The following is a 17070-nucleotide window of genomic DNA, read 5'->3' on the forward strand; positions in this document are numbered from 1 at the left end:
TTTTAAGCGACGACTCGTTTTTATTAAAATCAGTTTCTGTGGGAAATGTTGCATAAATCCATCCGGAGTCAGGACAGTTTTGTTTTTGGATTTTTTTTGTGATGAATTTAAGCGCGTGATGCAGAGAGTGAAGAAGTGAGTGTGTGTGTGTGTGTGTGTGTGTGTGTGTGTGTGTGTGTGTGTGTGTGTGTGTGTGTGTGTGGGTGAGCAGGTATGTGTGTGTGTGGGTGAGCAGGTATGTGTGTGTGTGAGGGGGTGTGTGTGTGTGTGTGTGTGAGCAGGTGTGTGTGTGAGCAGGTGTGTGTGTGTGTGTGTGAGCAGGTGTGTGTGTGAGCACGTGTGTGTGTGTGTGTGTGTGTGTGAGGCGTCCTGCAGCAGTGTGTCCTTGATTAAAGCAGTGGTGACTGGCTGCAGAGACCCTCTGACAGCAGAGGACTGTCCCCCCCTCCTGTCCTCAGGTCAATGGGTCTCCCGTGGATACCTTGCTTTTAAGCCATCACGCTCCCCCCATGGGGCGCATGAGGGAGATGTATCTGTGTCACCCCCCCTCCCCAGGTGATCCTCGGGTAATGTGGTGCAGGACAGCGAGTGCGGCCGTCAGCCCGGACCTCCACGCCGCGCGCCCCCGCTCGCCCCGCGCCTGCTTTTGGCGGGTAATTACAGGGAGGGCCGCTCTCGCCGCGAGGGAGGCAAACCAATTAGAGAGCGTGTGTGCAGTTAAAGGACGTCTCCGTGACAAACCCGGCCACGGGGTCGCATGTTTATTATGTCATCCCTCCGCTCGGGGGCCGTTATTACAGATAAGTGTCACAGTCTGGAGGTCATTGATGGAAATGGGATTCGGTTTTGGCGTGCGGTTTTACATGCCCTGATTATTCCGATGGCTGCCTGAGTGCTTCATTATGATCATTTGTCTCCCATTGGCCTCCGGTCCGTCCGTAACGTCTCCGTTTAAAAGGGGATCAACAAGGATCATTCAAAGACAGCGGGGGGTGGGGGGGGGGCATTTCTGATCTGGTCCCTGAAGACTGAGGTCTGCTTAAATGGACAGCAAACTGCAGCGGTGACTCTCAACCTAAATGTGGCCCCGATAGAAAAAAAAAAATAAAAATAAAGTGATTGGAGGATCCCTCACCCCCCGACAGAAGTCCTAAATAAGATCCATCCCAAATATGTCCGAACATCCTAGAAACATCCTGAAATTCTATAAATGTCCTGAAATTCTAGAAACATCTTAAAATCTTGGAAACATCCTAAAATCCTAAAAACATCCTAGCGTCCTTCAGACCTGAACATCCCGAAATCTTACAACATTCATAAAATCTTGGAAATCTTAGAAATGTCCTAAAATCTGAGAAATATCCAAAAATCCAAGAAATGTCCTTTAAACCTACAAACATCAGAAAATCCTAGAAACAGTCTAACTTCCCAGAAAAGTCCTCAAATCTGGGAAAAGTCCAAAAGCCTTAGAAACGTCTTTAAATCTCGGAAATATCCTAAAACACTAGAAATGTCCTAAAATTTCCTAAAAAGTCCTAGACCGTCCTTAAAGCCTATACGTCCTGAAGTACTAAAACTTCCAAAAATCCGACAAACATCTTAAAATCTTGGAAACATCCAGAAATTCCAGAAATGTGCTAAAATTGTAGAATTGTCCCAAAATCCTAAAAACGTTTTTCGGCGTCCTGTTGTTGTGTCTCTTTCTATCTTTCTATCTATCTTGGTTTCGTGACTCTGAACCGGTGTTTTTTATCGATACATCGTCGTGTTTTTCAGCGTAAATCAAAGCGATTTTTTGGTTTCAGAGGTTTCAGTGATGGTGAAAGGCGTCTAAAACTAATGTTGATCCAGGTGTTAAAGGGTTAAAGCAACATAAAAACTTTGAGCCGCACTAATTAATCGGCGGCGTCGGGCGAACCGTGGGCCTCATTTCCAAACGAAGTGCGAGCCGCTCCACGTTCGCGGCGGCGTCAGCGGGACGGCAGCGTCCCTCTCCGGAGGAAACTCCTCCGGACCGACGTAACGGGAGTTATTGATGTGTCGGGTTCGGAGCTGTGAAGGGAAATTCGTGGTCATCTGAGGAGCGCGGCGTGAAATCATTGAGCTCCTTCGGGGCCCATTAGTCGAGACTTTGAGAGCAACAGTCTGTCAGCCTGTGTGTTAAAGTCGTGCGGACGGCGCTCTCTAACTTCACGCTCCATTTGCTTCATTCTGCTGCCGATCGCGCAGGTGTAGAGTGAAGCCACGCCTCATTTGGTACCGTTGGGTTAATGAGGCGTCGGCGGAGGAGAGCGGCGACGGCCACAGAGCCGCCGGCAGCTTCTGCGTGCAGCACGGTTATTTATTTCATTCATCTTTCAATTAGAAATCAGAAACAAAGGCTTTTCTCCGTGTGACCAACAATCCAAAAAAACAAAGACGTTCAGTGTAAAATGATGTTAAACAGAAATGAAACTGGAGACGGAGAACAGGCTGCACTCAGGATGAAAAACTAAACACTCAACACTAAATTTGAATTAACATTTTATTGATTTTCTATTGGTTTTATTGTGGAGAAACTCAAGAAGTTGATGTTAAAGTGGATATTGTTAATTTTTTTTTTTTACATTTACATCATATACAGCACATTCCAGCAACTTTTTTTTTTTAAATAAAATTAATGAAAATTTAAATAAAAAATAAATAAAGAAAAAGTGTAAGTTCCTCCCATGCTGACACTTTCTTGTACTTTTTACAATCAATTAATTTTATCGGCGATTATTAAAATAAAATGCAGATGCAGATAATCGGAAAAATGCCAAACATCGGTCAGATTAATGCCGAAGTAACTCACAGAGAGCTTTTTAAACGAAAACTTGTAACACTTTATAAAAAACATATTTTGTTTATTCAGGGTGTGTAGCTGCTGAACTTTGACCTTTAGTGAGACACAGAAATATCTCAATGATTTATCGAGCTACACACAGTCTGCCTGCTGCTCCATGTCACAGCCAGTTTTTGCTGTTTCATACAGTATCAGAGTGTGTGCGTGTGTGTGTGTGTGCGCGCGTGTGCGTGCATTAGTATGTGTGTGCAGTAGTTGACCCCCGGCTGATCTGCATACAGCAGGGACAATACTGCAGCTCTCTCCATCAGCATGCACTGACACCTGCACTGTTTAATGCACTCCTCCAGTTTATTAATGCCCAACGTGTGATAAACATTTCTGCAGAGGAAGCTCACAGGTCACACACACACACACACACACACACACACACACACACACACACACACACACACTCTCTGCTGTCAGCCACGGGTCAGGTGACTGAGTGAAGTTTTGCAGGTTAAGGGAACAGTTTTGGGAAGTTTAGACTCTGAGGTCGTTCGGTGAGCTGCAGCCTGTAGCTCGTTCTCTGTAGCTGCGAGCGAAAACTCGACTAAAACAGCGACACACGTGAGACAGTCCGTGAGTTATTATATATTTTTGTAATTAGATCCCCATTTGTTGCTACCAGGGAAGTAACTCGGGATGGACAGATTATCGGCCTGGTGGCTTATCGGGGCTGATATTTGGCATTTTGTAGATGATCTGTATCGGTGTGTTATTTTAATAGTCGCCGATAAAATGAATAAAAGTGCGCGTACGACAGTAAACCAGCAGCAGGAAAGGCGGACTGCAATACAAGCAAAGAAGGTGTCAGCGTGAGAGGAACTTTTCAAACCTCAGGGAGATATTTCTGTTCAGTCATTTTTAATTTAAATTTTCACTTTAGTTTATTTTAAAAAAGTTGCAGTGAACCTTTTGTATATGATGTTGAACGCTTCAGTTTTGATTTAATATTTATTTAAGGCATTTCAATAAAGTTTTGTGTTGGAGTTTGTTATATTCCAAATTCAAAATTTTGTCTTGTAAATGCATATAGTTTACAAACGAAACCGAAACCCATAAACCACCCAGCTGACCCTCGATTAACCCTTAATCGTCCCAAACCCTATCAGATCCAATGTATTAGTCCAAGTGAGATAGCCAAAGTCCTAAAATGTAATGAAATGAAAGAAAAGAAAACAATATAAATAAATAATAATAATTAATTTACCAAAAATAAAGTAAAATAACTATATAATCCAGCAATAACAATAATCAACAAAAGAAGAAATGGCACAAAAATTAGCAAGTAATTAGCTAAAAAAAACCCCAAAACAAAACAAGAAAATGACCTGAAAAAGTGCTTTAAATCGTAGAAAAAGTAACCATAAAATAATAAAAATGAGTACTATTAATATTATTATTTACTTGTGAGGCATTATGTTTTTGGGTTGGAATCTAACACGAATAGTAATTGTATATAGTATATAGTAATTGTATATAGTATAAAAACTGTATAACTGTATAAAAGCTGGTAACATCACGACATGTTTAGGCGTCTTTATTCTCGGAGGGGAAAATCAGCTTTAGCAGCACGCTGTTGAAAATAATTGAAGCCACATCATAAATGTGTCTCTGCCTCGTTCCTCCGCTTCGCCCTCAGCAACACGTCACGCTGCAATCTCCGCCTGTCACATCCAAAATACATATTTTATCCTCCAATATCATAAGTACCGCAGCCAGACAACAGGACAGATTGAAGTCCAGGAAACTGCTGTCATTTTCTGTTTGATATCTAAATGGCCCCGGGCAGTTATTCGTGTCCGCGAGGGGACATAAAAACCACGGCGACCACTCCCTCCAGCTGATTGTGTCCTCCAGGAGACACACTGAGCTTCACCGTCAGGCCGCCGACGTCTCACAGAGAGTCTGATTTTATAGTTTATGGAGCCAGTTGTTTTAAAAAAGAAGAAAAAATGAATTGTTTGATGCAATTTATGTGAAAACTTCTCCCTTTTTCTTGATAATTAAATCAAAGTGTGTATAGTGAGTATTGGGACAGAAATTCATGTTTATATTCAGGCTAAAATTCACTTTTTTTATATATAAAATTGGAAAAAGGGGGAAGAATCTGATATACACTTCCTCCAACTCCTTTTCGGAAATATTTAAAAAAACAAAATGAAGTACTCACATTTGTTTACTGAATATGTCCGACGGGCATTCTGGTGTTGTTTTTCTTGCTTATATTTTATTTTGTTCTCCTATTTTATTCAAAATAAGGATCTAACTAACTAAAACAGTGAAATTTAAATACACAAACATGAAACACGTTTAGATGATTTAGTGTGACTTTTGTTTTCTGAGGATATCGTCGTCTCTAAAGTCCATTACGGGTCGAAATCAGCCCCACAATTCGATATTATCACAATACTTACGTCACGATACAGTATAACTGTGATTTTAAACATTTTATACATGCTGAGTATTGCAATAAAATGTACTGCAGTTTATTACCTTTTTCATGCCTCCGCACCAGCAATAGCTGAGACCGAAGACGTTATATTTTCACGTTGTCCACCCGCTCGTCTCATGAACACAATATCTCAAGAACACCTTTAGGGTGTTTCTTTAAATTTGGCACAAATGCTCTCTTAAACTCAAAATGTACTGATCTAATTTTAGCCTTCAAAGGTCAAGGTCAGTGTGACTTTGCATTCGCCTCACTCTCTTGAATGCAATATGTCAAGAACACCTTGAGGGAATTTCCTCACTTTTGGCACAAACGTCCACTTGGATTTACAACTGGGCTGATTAAAGTTTCGTGGTCAAAGGTCAGCGTGACCTCATCTTTCTCATTTTAAATGTAATATCTCAAGACCACCCCAAAGTAATTTTTCCAAATTTGACACAAACGTCCACTTGTATTCACTTATTAGGATTTAATGTTCAGAAGTCAAGGTCACTGTGACATTGCCCGTCTCATTCCCATGAACGCAGTATCTCAAAAATTTCTGTTGGTACAAACGTCCACTTTGACTGACGATGAACCGACTGATGCAAAGTGTTAAACTGGAGTTTGTTTTCAGCTGCTGTAGTTTCTTTTTTACCAACATCAGTCCTCATCATAAATATCAAATATTCAGCAATTTTCACAATTTTTAATGTGTAAATGCCACTTTTTGTCATGATGTCAGTATGTTTTTAGATGAAAAAACACAAAAGCTGAATGATGATGAGTGTGTGAGTGTAGCTGCTGACAGTCTGGGATATGTCAGTGTGTGAGTGTAGCTGCTGACAGTCTGGGATATGTCAGTGTGTGAGTGTAGCTGCTGACAGTCTGGGATATGTCAGTGTGTGAGTGTAGCTGCTGACAGTCTGGGATATGTCAGTGATCAGCAGCTACATTGACTGTGACAGGTCACCTAGTGGAAATAGCATGTATTTCCTCCATATGCCAAATATGGTCAAAATGACCTCATCAGGTGGAAAATAGTCAAAATGACAAATTCAGAGTCAAAAGCCCAGAATGACACCCAGAAATAATACAAGTCCTGTTTTTCTGCTCTGATGGCTGTGGGATCAAAAATGTCAGTTTGAATGGGTTTCAATGGAGCATTTTTGGACCTGAACAGTCTGAATGTAACTATTTAGTTTCCACAGTGTATTTTAGACTTATTGTAGGAGCTGAGCTGCAAATTCACTGATTACACTCAAATACACAATCTGGACTACATTTAGGACACATGCATCAACACACACACAGTTATCACAACAGGAAGGAGGAAAGAGACTAAAATGAGACAAACTGTCCCTGATGGTTAATAAATGAGGGCTGATGTGTTTTTCGGCTGTCACCGCTGAAATAACTCTACCTCAGCCCCATCGATACCCAGAGTGCAGTGCGAGCAGCGAGGTTGACCACAACAGGAGCTTTTTATTTGAATTTTTTTCTGAGTTGCACCTCCAACAGTCAAAAATGCATCGCTCCAAAAAAATCTGCCAGCTCCTTTTCATCTGCGAAAAGATGAAACGTGTGACGAAGATATTTGAAATAAAATGATGGGGCCGCCCGCAGGTGATTAACTGTCCCCAAACATCCCCTCTGAGACACTTTAAATGTCCTCGCTGTTTGCCTGCCTCCGCCGAAGGTGTCTGTCTGCCGAGGTGCAGGAAGATTAATTGAGTCCTTGGATGCTTTCTGCTCAGCGAGGCTTCCAGGGGCCACGGGGCCAAGAGGAGCCCTGGACGGGCCAAAGTAAAGAGACCATCTCATTAATATATGATTAATAGCCAGCTGCTGCGGTGATTAATTAGTGTTTGTGACAGTAAACTTTTAACAGGCCCCCGTGTCGTCCTCAGGAATGCCCATTTATCTTTCCGGCCCCCCTCCTCCGTCGCCCCTCCACCTCTCAGCCGTCCACAAAGAGCGAATAAGTTTGCATATTCTAGTCTTGTCCCATTTCATTCTGCGGCTGCCTGGAAGGAGCGGCCAGGAATGAGGGCTCTCCGACATGATTGATTGCTTTGCTTTTTTATTTGCAAGTTGGAATCCGGAGAAGTTTTTTTTCCTCTCTCTCTCGCTGGTTATTTCTTCTTCTGCTTGTGTGTACTTGTTCTTCTCCAAACGAGGAACCTTGGGGCTCATTGGTACAGAAATTTCTTCCGGCTCTGCTTTGAAATTGATTTGAATCGCTGGTGTATGAGCTTGTGTGTTTTTCTCACAGCCGTCTGCTGCTGAATCCTCCCCCCTCCTCGCCCGCCCGCCTCTGCAGCTCTCGGCATCACGTAACGCCAACTTACACTCGAACAAACTTACTCAAGTTTTTAAAATACTTCTCGCATTTTGGTTATTAGAAGATTTTGCAGACATGTTGGACTCTAGGAAAATGCAGATATTTTTTGCCATTTTGTAGTTTCATCTATTAATCTGTCATTTAATCTATAAATCTGCAATGAAAAACTCAATATTCTGTTCCTGCATGTTGTTACAGTAAAGTATTATAAAATGTGACAAACAAACGTTTATTGTAACTCTGCAGATGAAAATTCCTTTTTCTCCCTTAATTTCCGATTGATTGGTGTAAATAACCACATGGCGTGTACGTGTTGCCATGAGTACAAAATAATCGAATTTAATACTAATACGGATTGGGCGATTACTTTCTTAACAACTCGTTTTTAAATCAGGAACTGAAAAGAAAAGATAAAACGATATATTAAAGAGGTAAATTGTTGTTCAACTGTTTGAAAACAAGTTAGAAAAGAGAGCAAATAAAAGAAAATAAAGATAAAGATTATCAATAGGGTGCAAAAAAAACTGTACTCAATGTAAAAGAAATGTAAATAGCTTAACAGCACGGTGCAAATTTCAGAATATACACATGCACAAAGTAAATAGTTGATCAACACGTTCGTCGATCAACAGAAAATCAATCAGCAGCTTCTTTTGAATTTACCTGAGAGGAAAGGTGAAAAATATTTTTTTTGCGAGCATTGTTGGCAAAAACAAATGTTTATCTGCTGCATAGGAGATATTTTTTTTTACGTGAGATATTTAAAAGAAAAAAAAAGCTATTTGCCAAAACTTAGCGTTATCTCCTATGTAGGAGATAACGCTAAGTTCCCCTACGATATTTTCTCTCCAATTTCCTTCCTATGAAATAATATCTTGTACGTACATGTTATTGAAAAAAAAATCCAAACACTGTAGTTTGGATTTTAATGTTGTAATGTTTTCTCCTACGTAGGAGATATTACCCCCTTCACCGGAGATATTAATCCCTGTGTGGGAGATACTTTCTCCATCATGAAGGGTATTTTCTCCTACATATCACATGCTATCTCCTTTGTACAAGGTAAGGGGTGTTGTCTCCTACATAAAAGATATTATCTCCTATTTATGTGGTATTATCTCTCATCTATGGGATAATGAAAAAAGAATTGCGATCATTGTTGGTCAAAACCTGAAGTTATTTCCTGTAGGAGATATTTTCTCCTACATACAGCCTGTTTTTTCTCCTATGTAGGAGATAATATCTCATATTTTTGGCTTAATGAGTCTGTTCTTAGAGTGATTTTCATTCTCACATTGTAAACTGAATTTCTTTGTTTTAGATTGTTGGTCAAACAAACAAGACATTTAAAGACGTCTCCTCGGAGTCTAAACCGAGTCCATAATAAACACACACACACACACACACACACACACACACACACACACAGCAGAGGTCATCTGAAGCTGAACACACAGATCAGGTTTAAAGTTATTTCGTATTTGCGTTGGTGGCCGATGCGAGAGAACCGGGGCGGACCTGCCTGTGTGCAGACATACGGACATTAACAGTTATTTTCTGCAGCACGGGGAATATCACAGATGGTTCCCTCATTTCATGATGCTCCAAAGTTGCCGCCTTCACAGCATCCCTCATAACCCAGAAACACAGTTCTCCTCTGATACATAAACGCCGTTAAATGAACCACTTTGATCGCCGATCGTCCCAAAATGTTCCAATAAATATGCAGAAGTGAGGGCGAGAGAAGCAGCTGCAGACTTTATGTGGACACAAAACATCAGTGCGCTCCTGATTTTTCAGCGTGAAATATATTCTGAGCGGTTAGGAGCTGAGCTGTGAATGTTAATTCATCTTTATCAGAATTTTACATTTTATTTTTGAGAATTTAAAAGGGCCGTACCACCACATTTACAGCTTTCTGTACACTAATTGTTTCTGCGTCATTATAAGACTCTTGAAACATGCTGATGATGTTTGATCCATCGAGTCTGTTCATCTTCATCGACGTTTCAACATCGCTGTGTGAAAAACATGGACAGTGATTTAAAAAATGTATTTTATAACAGAGAGCCGAGCGCGCTGCTGTTCCAGCGACTGCTATCCAGTAAGAAAAACAATCTGAATGTTTTATTCCCTAAAAAGTAAAGAGTTTGAGAGTTTGAGAACAAAGTCATAAAATGTTGAGAACAAGATTTTAATTTTTGTAAATAATTTTCTCACAATTTGAAAATAAACAAAATTATTTTGAGAAAATAAGTAATACATGAAAAATATTATGAGAAAACCCTAAAGATACTTAAATTAGAACAGATGTACTACACTAAGAGTAATGAACTGTAAAACTTATTTAATAAATTGAATAATTTGGAGGCTTCTTTTACTTTAACAGTTTAAGTGCATTTTTGTGTTTATACTTACCTTAGTTAAGTGTCCCTTAGAATGCAGGACTGTAACAGAGTATTTTCACTGTGTAGTATGGGTACTTTTACCTACATTAAGAATTTAAATACCTCTTCCACCTCTGATGGCATGTTTATCAGAGCAGTTAAATGAAGTAAACGTAAAAATCCTTTACTGTAGGTCTGTCCGTCTGCCTCTCTGCTCCGAGACGCCGTCTTCTTCTTCTTCTTCTTCTTCTTCTTCTTCTTCTTCTTAAAGCGTGGAATTCACAAAGCGAGGAATTAATCAGAATATATGGCTTTTAATATAAAAGCCTATCATCCCTGCCGTGCGTGTTATTGAGTTTGTGGAGGCGAGCGGATCACAGGGTGAGCTGGCGGCCACCTGTACCGCCGCCCGCCCGCACAACACTTATACAATAAAAAGCCTTTTCTGGGAATTTGTTTGCAGAGTTTCGCTGGTGTCTGTGGAGTGCAGCAACTTTTCTTTAGATTATCTTCATTGTTGATAATCTCTTTAACTTCAGGGGTGAGCCGCTACACCTGAACCTCTCCATCCACGGCCGCCGCAATCGCTCTATAGCCCCCCGCCACTAATCCCATCATGCCTCGGGAGGACTTGGCTTCTCCCCTCTGTGCTCCTCTTCCTCGCCTCCTCTCCCTCGCCGCTGTGAGAGCAGCCGGCAGCAGCGGAAAAAGGGAGGAAAGCAGATTTAGAGTCGATCCATTTCATTTCAATAACCTGCGTCTGCCCCGGCGTCCTCTGCGAGGAGCAGAGTTCAGGACTCGCAGGCCGGGCCGAATCTCTGCGGCGTCACGTCCACGCCGAGCGCCGACTTCAGAACAGACAACTGAGCGGAGAAACTGCTGCACGATTGAAGAGTAATTTCAGCATCTTTCGACATGGACGCTATTTTTACGTTTTTGTGTCTAAGTGGCTGATGTGAATGACCGTTTTTACGCCTCGGGGCTGGTGACGGCCACAGACGCTACACGATATCCCAAAAACACCTTGAGGGAACGTCTTCATATTTGGCACAAACGTCCATGTGGACTCAACAGTGAACTGATCAGATTTTGGTGATCGTACGTCAAAGGTCATTGTGACTTTGTCTGTCTCATTTTTGTGAACATGATATCTCAAGAGCACCTTGAGGTAGGGCTGGACGATAAAACGATAACGATATCAATCGCGATATAACTTTTCCTCAATTGAAATACGAGATGTAGTCGATAGAACGAATTGCAGCCATTTCCATTCGCTCTCATTCTCCGCCATATTATATCTGCATTGAATTTCTTCAAATATGGCACAAACGTCCATTTGAACTCAACTATGAAATGGTCACTGTCATAGCCTCTGTAACTTTGCATCCGTCTTATTCTCGTTATCGTAAATTCTGAAGAAGGCCCTTACTAAAAAAAATTATAATAATAAAAATATTCTCACAGATTATATTTGTAAATTAACGCTCTTAAAAAAACTTTATATCTCTGAAATTAAAGTGATCGATTAATGCAAAAAATCTCTAAAATGAAATTTATAAATACAAGAACAAAAAAGACAATCTCCGGGCTTAAAGTGGTACATTTACTAAACATAAACTTGGATATTTTCTGTTTCAAATTCGTAAATTTTCAAGAAAAATAAAAATTCAACATATATATATATATATATATATATATATATATATATATTTATATTTATATATATATATATATATATATATATATATATATATTTATATTTATATCTTTAACCAGAAACAGCTTCATTTTATCATGATAAAACTCACTTCATTCGACATAAACAAAACTCACAGGTTCGTCCCTCTACTTTTCTAACAATCACCAGCTCTGGTTTGGTTCAAATTAACCCTTAAATCACCCAGTTATATATGAAAATATGCAGTTCTGTACTCGTTTATGTGGCAGTTTATTTAAAGGAGACTGATGGGTTTAGTGATTTCTGAGATTTCTGCTGAAACAAAAAGGATCTTACTCTTAAACAAAAAGCTCGGTCTCTGCAGGGATCCTCTCCAAAATCCACCTTTAAACGCCGCGCTCCTTCCTCACTGATTTATGTGGTGAAAGAGGAAGCTGCTGCTCGCTGTAACCTCTGAAGGAGGAAGTGCGGTGGCCTCGCCGTCAGCGAAGATGAATCGAAGGTTGCGTCAGGACGTGTGTGTTTCATTTAAAGAAAAAAGAAAGTGGGATATTTTCTCATCATGCATCCTAAATAAGGGCCAGCAGAAAATAATGGGGAGTTAATCAGATCAGTAGCACTCTAATTCAGTGGGTATTGATCAAGGCTGATTCCTAATGGGAACCCAGACCTGTGTGTGTGTGTGTGTGTGTGTGTGTGTGTGTGTGTGTGTGTGTGTGTGTGTGTGTGTGTGTGTGTGTGTGTGTGTGTGTGTGTGTAAGAGAGTGAGAGAGAGATGCAGAGGTATTTAGCATTAGTTTACAGGATCTGAAGCAGAGATAAGCTTTAAAGTCTCTTTATTTTAGGATGTTATTGTGATTTTCAGATATATTTTGTCATAAAAATAAAGTTTCAGGTAAAACTCTGAAGCAGCAGATCAATAACAGAGCTGACTGTGATTTCATTTATTTATTCGTTTTTTGGTACATTTTATCGTTATTAGCACGATGGTCCGCTCCCCCCGACAGTGATGGACAGCAGCTGTCGTTATTTCAGTAATCTGCCGTTCTGCTGAGACAGCCATAGAAAAACATACTTTTGCTTCATTACAGAGCAACACTAAAAATTCAGGTTGCACGACATGCAAAAAAAGTCGCACATTTAGTGGTAATTTAGTATTTCATTTTCACAGAAAAAGTACCAACATCACTAAAATAGACTAATCATTAATAGTTCAGCCATTTAAGTTATTATTTTTTTTTTTTTCATTTCCAGGAGATGATGCAGAGCGGACCTGGACTGATCACAGACACACTGATCACACCTGATCACAGACACACTGATCACACCTGATCACAGACACACTGATCACACCTGATCACACCTGATCACAGACACACTGATCACAGACACACTGATCACACCTGATCACACCTGATCACACCTGATCACACCTGATCACAGACACACTGATCACAGACACACTGATCACACCTGATCACAGACACACTGATCACAGACACACTGATCACACCTGATCACAGACACACTGATCACACCTGATCACAGACACACTGATCACACCTGATCACAGACACACTGATCACAGACACACTGATCACAGACACACTGATCACAGACACACTGATCACAGACACACTGATCACACCTGATCACAGACACACTGATCACACCTGATCACAGACACACTGATCACACCTGATCACAGACACACCTGATCACAGACACACCTGATCACAGACACACTGATCACAGACACACCTGGACTGGATGCAGGACGGCGTCGCTGCTTCAGCACAAACGGAGGTCAGTGTCTTCGTTACGTTTGTGTTTATCTGAGCTGATGTCACAGACGGAGACACCTTTATCTTCGTCAGTGTTTGACGGAGCGTCAGCTGAGGCCCGAGGCTTCATTTTTCGGGTTGTGCGTTCGTCTGTCGCATTGTGGTGAATGTGATTTGTCATCGTTGCATTGAGGACTTTGTCCAACATTTGGCACAAATGTCAAAAGGATATTTCTCTGCTTTTAGGACATTTCTAGCATCTTAAAACACTTCAAAGATTTTAGGACATTTCCAGGGTGTTAGGACGTGTCTAGGACCTTTGGACATTTCTAGGATCATAGGACGTTTCAATGATTTTAGGACGTTTCTAGACTATATAGACATTTGTAGGATTTTAGGACATTTCAAGCTTTTTTGGATGTTTAAAGGAATTTTTGACATATCTAAGACGTTAGGACGTTTCTTAGGTTTTGGAACATTTCTGGGACTTTAGGTCAGTTCTAGGATCAAAGGATTTTTGTAGGATTTTAGCACACTAAGGGCTTTGTTGTTTTATGTCTCTGACACCTTATGGACACTAGAAGGACAAAAACTATTCCCAGTGTCAATCACTTTCATTTTATTGTCGATTAGAAAATGGCTGGGGGCCACCGGGGACCCTATCAGGGGCCAGATTTGGCTCGTGGGCCATCAGTTGAGTATCACTGGTCTGTTCTGGACCAAAGATGATACATTGATAGAAAACATTGCCACTGAACTGCGTTAAAATGATGCAGATGTATTTTATTGTTTGTCCTTGTCTTCGCGGCGTCCTTCATGGATCCACGTTTTCAGCCTCAGCTGGTTTTTGTTGATTTTAAAGCTTCAAACTTTCATTTTTCTCGTTGAGGGAAACAATATTAAACTTTTCAAATGGCTTCCTCTCTCCGTAAATGAAAGCGGAGGCGGTGGGGGGGCATGTTTTTAATAATGTACTTGACATGGGAGCAGCGGGCTGAATTAAAGGGCCCCGCCTGTTGCTTGTTTTTATTAGGAAGTCTGAGATTACATTGTTTTTGCCGTGACATCATATTGTGTCCTGGTTGATGTTTGCGCGGGACGAGGTTGATCGCCACAGTCCATGCAAATCAAAAGCTTTGATTTATGCACCTTTCCCTCCGCGAATGGAACATTAAATTTAATTTTGCAGCTGTGGCGCTGTGCCTGCGCCGCGCTCCGGCTTGACACGGTGAACCGGGCCTGCCGCCGCCACCGCCGCCGCGCAGGAATTCATTACTTCCTCCACAATATGCGAAAGCAACATTTGAATGAAACATTTGTCTCATGTCAGATCGGAGTAGCGTCTACTCTCTCTATACAGATCCATAAAGCGGGGAGGAGGGGCGGCGGCGCTCACACTCGACTGTAACAAAGCAGAGAGCGGCGTAATGGTGGCACATTAAAATGAGGCCTGCTGGATGTGAGTCGCAGAGCAATCTGTTTCTGCCCGTGATCGCCCATTACTGCTTTGTAATGACGTGGAAAAAATGCCACGGAGCAAAGTAATGAAATGTATTTTCCCTCCGCCGGCTCTAACTATAAGCTTCAGCCGTGCAGCGCGGAGGGAGACACAGACGGCACACTCGAACATGTTTCACCCAGAATGCACCCTGTTTTCACCACAGCGCAGCAGAGCGTTACCGACGCCGCTGAGCATCCCGTCGTGTGCCGCACTTTTATTTCACCTGAAACTGTTTCTGCTTCAGATATCGTTAAATCTGCCACGATATCGACTTACTGAGGTCAGCAGAAAGGATCGTACATGTTCTGCCCGATGTGACGCTGGACGAACAGAAACGTTACCCCAAATATTATCAGATCAGCTGCAGCGTCTCAGCCGAAAAATCCCACCAGCTGACAGCTGATGCTGTAATGTATTTGTTATTTGTTTTTATTCGGTTCGGCTCATTCTTCTGAACGCGATATCTCAATGAAACCCTTTTTCTGCGGCGCTCTGTGTATTTCACAGCGCTGTCTCTTTAAGGAGGTGATATTTCATATGTTTTGTGCCGTGTGATTCGTGAGTAATAGTTAAATAAATATTCTCCGTGGTTAACCGAGTAGCGCTCGCTCGTTGGCGTCCTGGTTCTGACAGCTGTGACGTCTCCGCTCAGGAGGCGGGGAAATGATGAAATGAGGTTTGAGTTGCTTTAAAATAAAACTGTTTTCTCCGTTTGTTCCTGAATGCACCAGCGCTGCATCACAGTTTATGACAGGTTTCTACGGAGGATCTGAGGGGCCACACAGGCCAGCAGGGGCCCCGGGGGGCCGGCCTCCTGCCTCTCAGTGAGCTGGACAGATTAGAGCCTCGTAGCTGTGGATGTGAAAGCAGATGAGGTGATTACAGGAGCGGCGTGGCGCGTCCGAGCGCGACCCGTGATAAAGGAAATCCACAGAGCGTGTGCGGCGGCGGCTGAGGCCCGCGGGGGCTGCTGGGAGACGGTGGATGATGGGATGGACTCCTCCGCCTTCACAAAGACAACAGAGAGCAGAGAGAAATTAGTCGGTTAGTCCTTAAACCGCTAATGACCGTCTCACTGTGAGTTTACGGCTCACAGCTGATTACAAAAGACAGATTTATCATCACTATCAGAGACAGGGAGAAGTTTTACTCTGATGCCCTTTTCCCCCAAAATCAGCACTTTTCCCCCCTTTTCTCTTTTAGTCTGTCACGTTTGACGTCACAAACGTACCAGAATAGAAAGCAGCACGGAGGCCGGTGAAAATGTTATAATGGTCACTTATTTTTTAATGTCTGTTACTTATTCAGGCTCTGTTTTTAACTCAGTGGATCAACGTATGAGTGCTTTTGGACAGATTATTTATAGCTGACATGACATTTTCTAAAATCCTAGAAACAAGCTTAACTCTGAGAAAGTCCTACAATCTGAGAAATGTCCAAAAATCTGAGAAATGTCCTTCGACACCTCAAGATCCTAGAAACAGTCTAACTTCCTGGAGATGTCCTAAAATCCTAAATTTTCTTAAAGTCATAGAAATTTCTATAATCCATAAAAATATCCTCAAATCCTAAAATGTCCTAAAATCCTAGAAACATCCTGAAATCTTTGAAACGCCCTAAAATATGAGAAAAAAAATCCTACAATTCCTGAAATGTCCTAAAATCTGAGACACGTTTGGGGCCGCTGTGACTGGCCCCTGACCTCCTTTCATTTTGATAAGTGGCCCCAAACAGAGCAGGTTCAGTCCCCCGGCTTCAAGCTGTTTCATTGGCTCGGCTGCTGAAACTTTTGTTTAAGAAATGAAATAATCTCTTTGTGCTCTCTTTTTACTTTAACTGTGATTAAAAAATAAACCGAGACACGATAATTGAAGAGGGCAGAGTCTGAAAGTTTCGAATAAACAAAGTGAAATCGAATAAAGACGTTTTTGGGTGCTTTGGGGGGTGGGGGCTGCAGGGGGCTGATTCCTGCACAAAAAGCACTGATATCATTTTGTTGGATAATTGAATCGAGGAGTGAAGCCCGAGTCGCTTCCTGCTGTCGAGCATATCTGCTGCGTCTAATCGTTATGTGCC

The 17070-nt window shown here is 41.6% G+C and overlaps 2 long non-coding RNA genes across 2 annotated transcripts in view; both read left to right on the plus strand.

Annotated features, from left to right (window-relative positions):
* LOC148186252 (uncharacterized) overlaps window positions 1–13136 on the plus strand; it is a 74679-nt gene extending 61543 nt beyond the window's left edge. The window contains exon 3 of the long non-coding RNA XR_015775136.1: window positions 12964–13136. This is a non-coding gene — a long non-coding RNA (uncharacterized LOC148186252). The remainder of the gene's footprint in view (window positions 1–12963) is intronic.
* Window positions 13137–13315: 179 nt separating this feature from the next.
* Window positions 13316–17070, plus strand: part of LOC148186253 (uncharacterized) — a 48323-nt gene continuing 44568 nt past the window's right edge. Inside the window, exon 1 of the long non-coding RNA XR_015775137.1 lies at window positions 13316–13515. This is a non-coding gene — a long non-coding RNA (uncharacterized LOC148186253). The remainder of the gene's footprint in view (window positions 13516–17070) is intronic.

Source organism: Plectropomus leopardus, chromosome 20 (assembly GCF_026936395.1).
Source record: "Plectropomus leopardus strain MGB_pleo_1.0 chromosome 20, ASM2693639v1, whole genome shotgun sequence".
NCBI lineage: Eukaryota > Metazoa > Chordata > Actinopteri > Perciformes > Serranidae > Plectropomus > Plectropomus leopardus.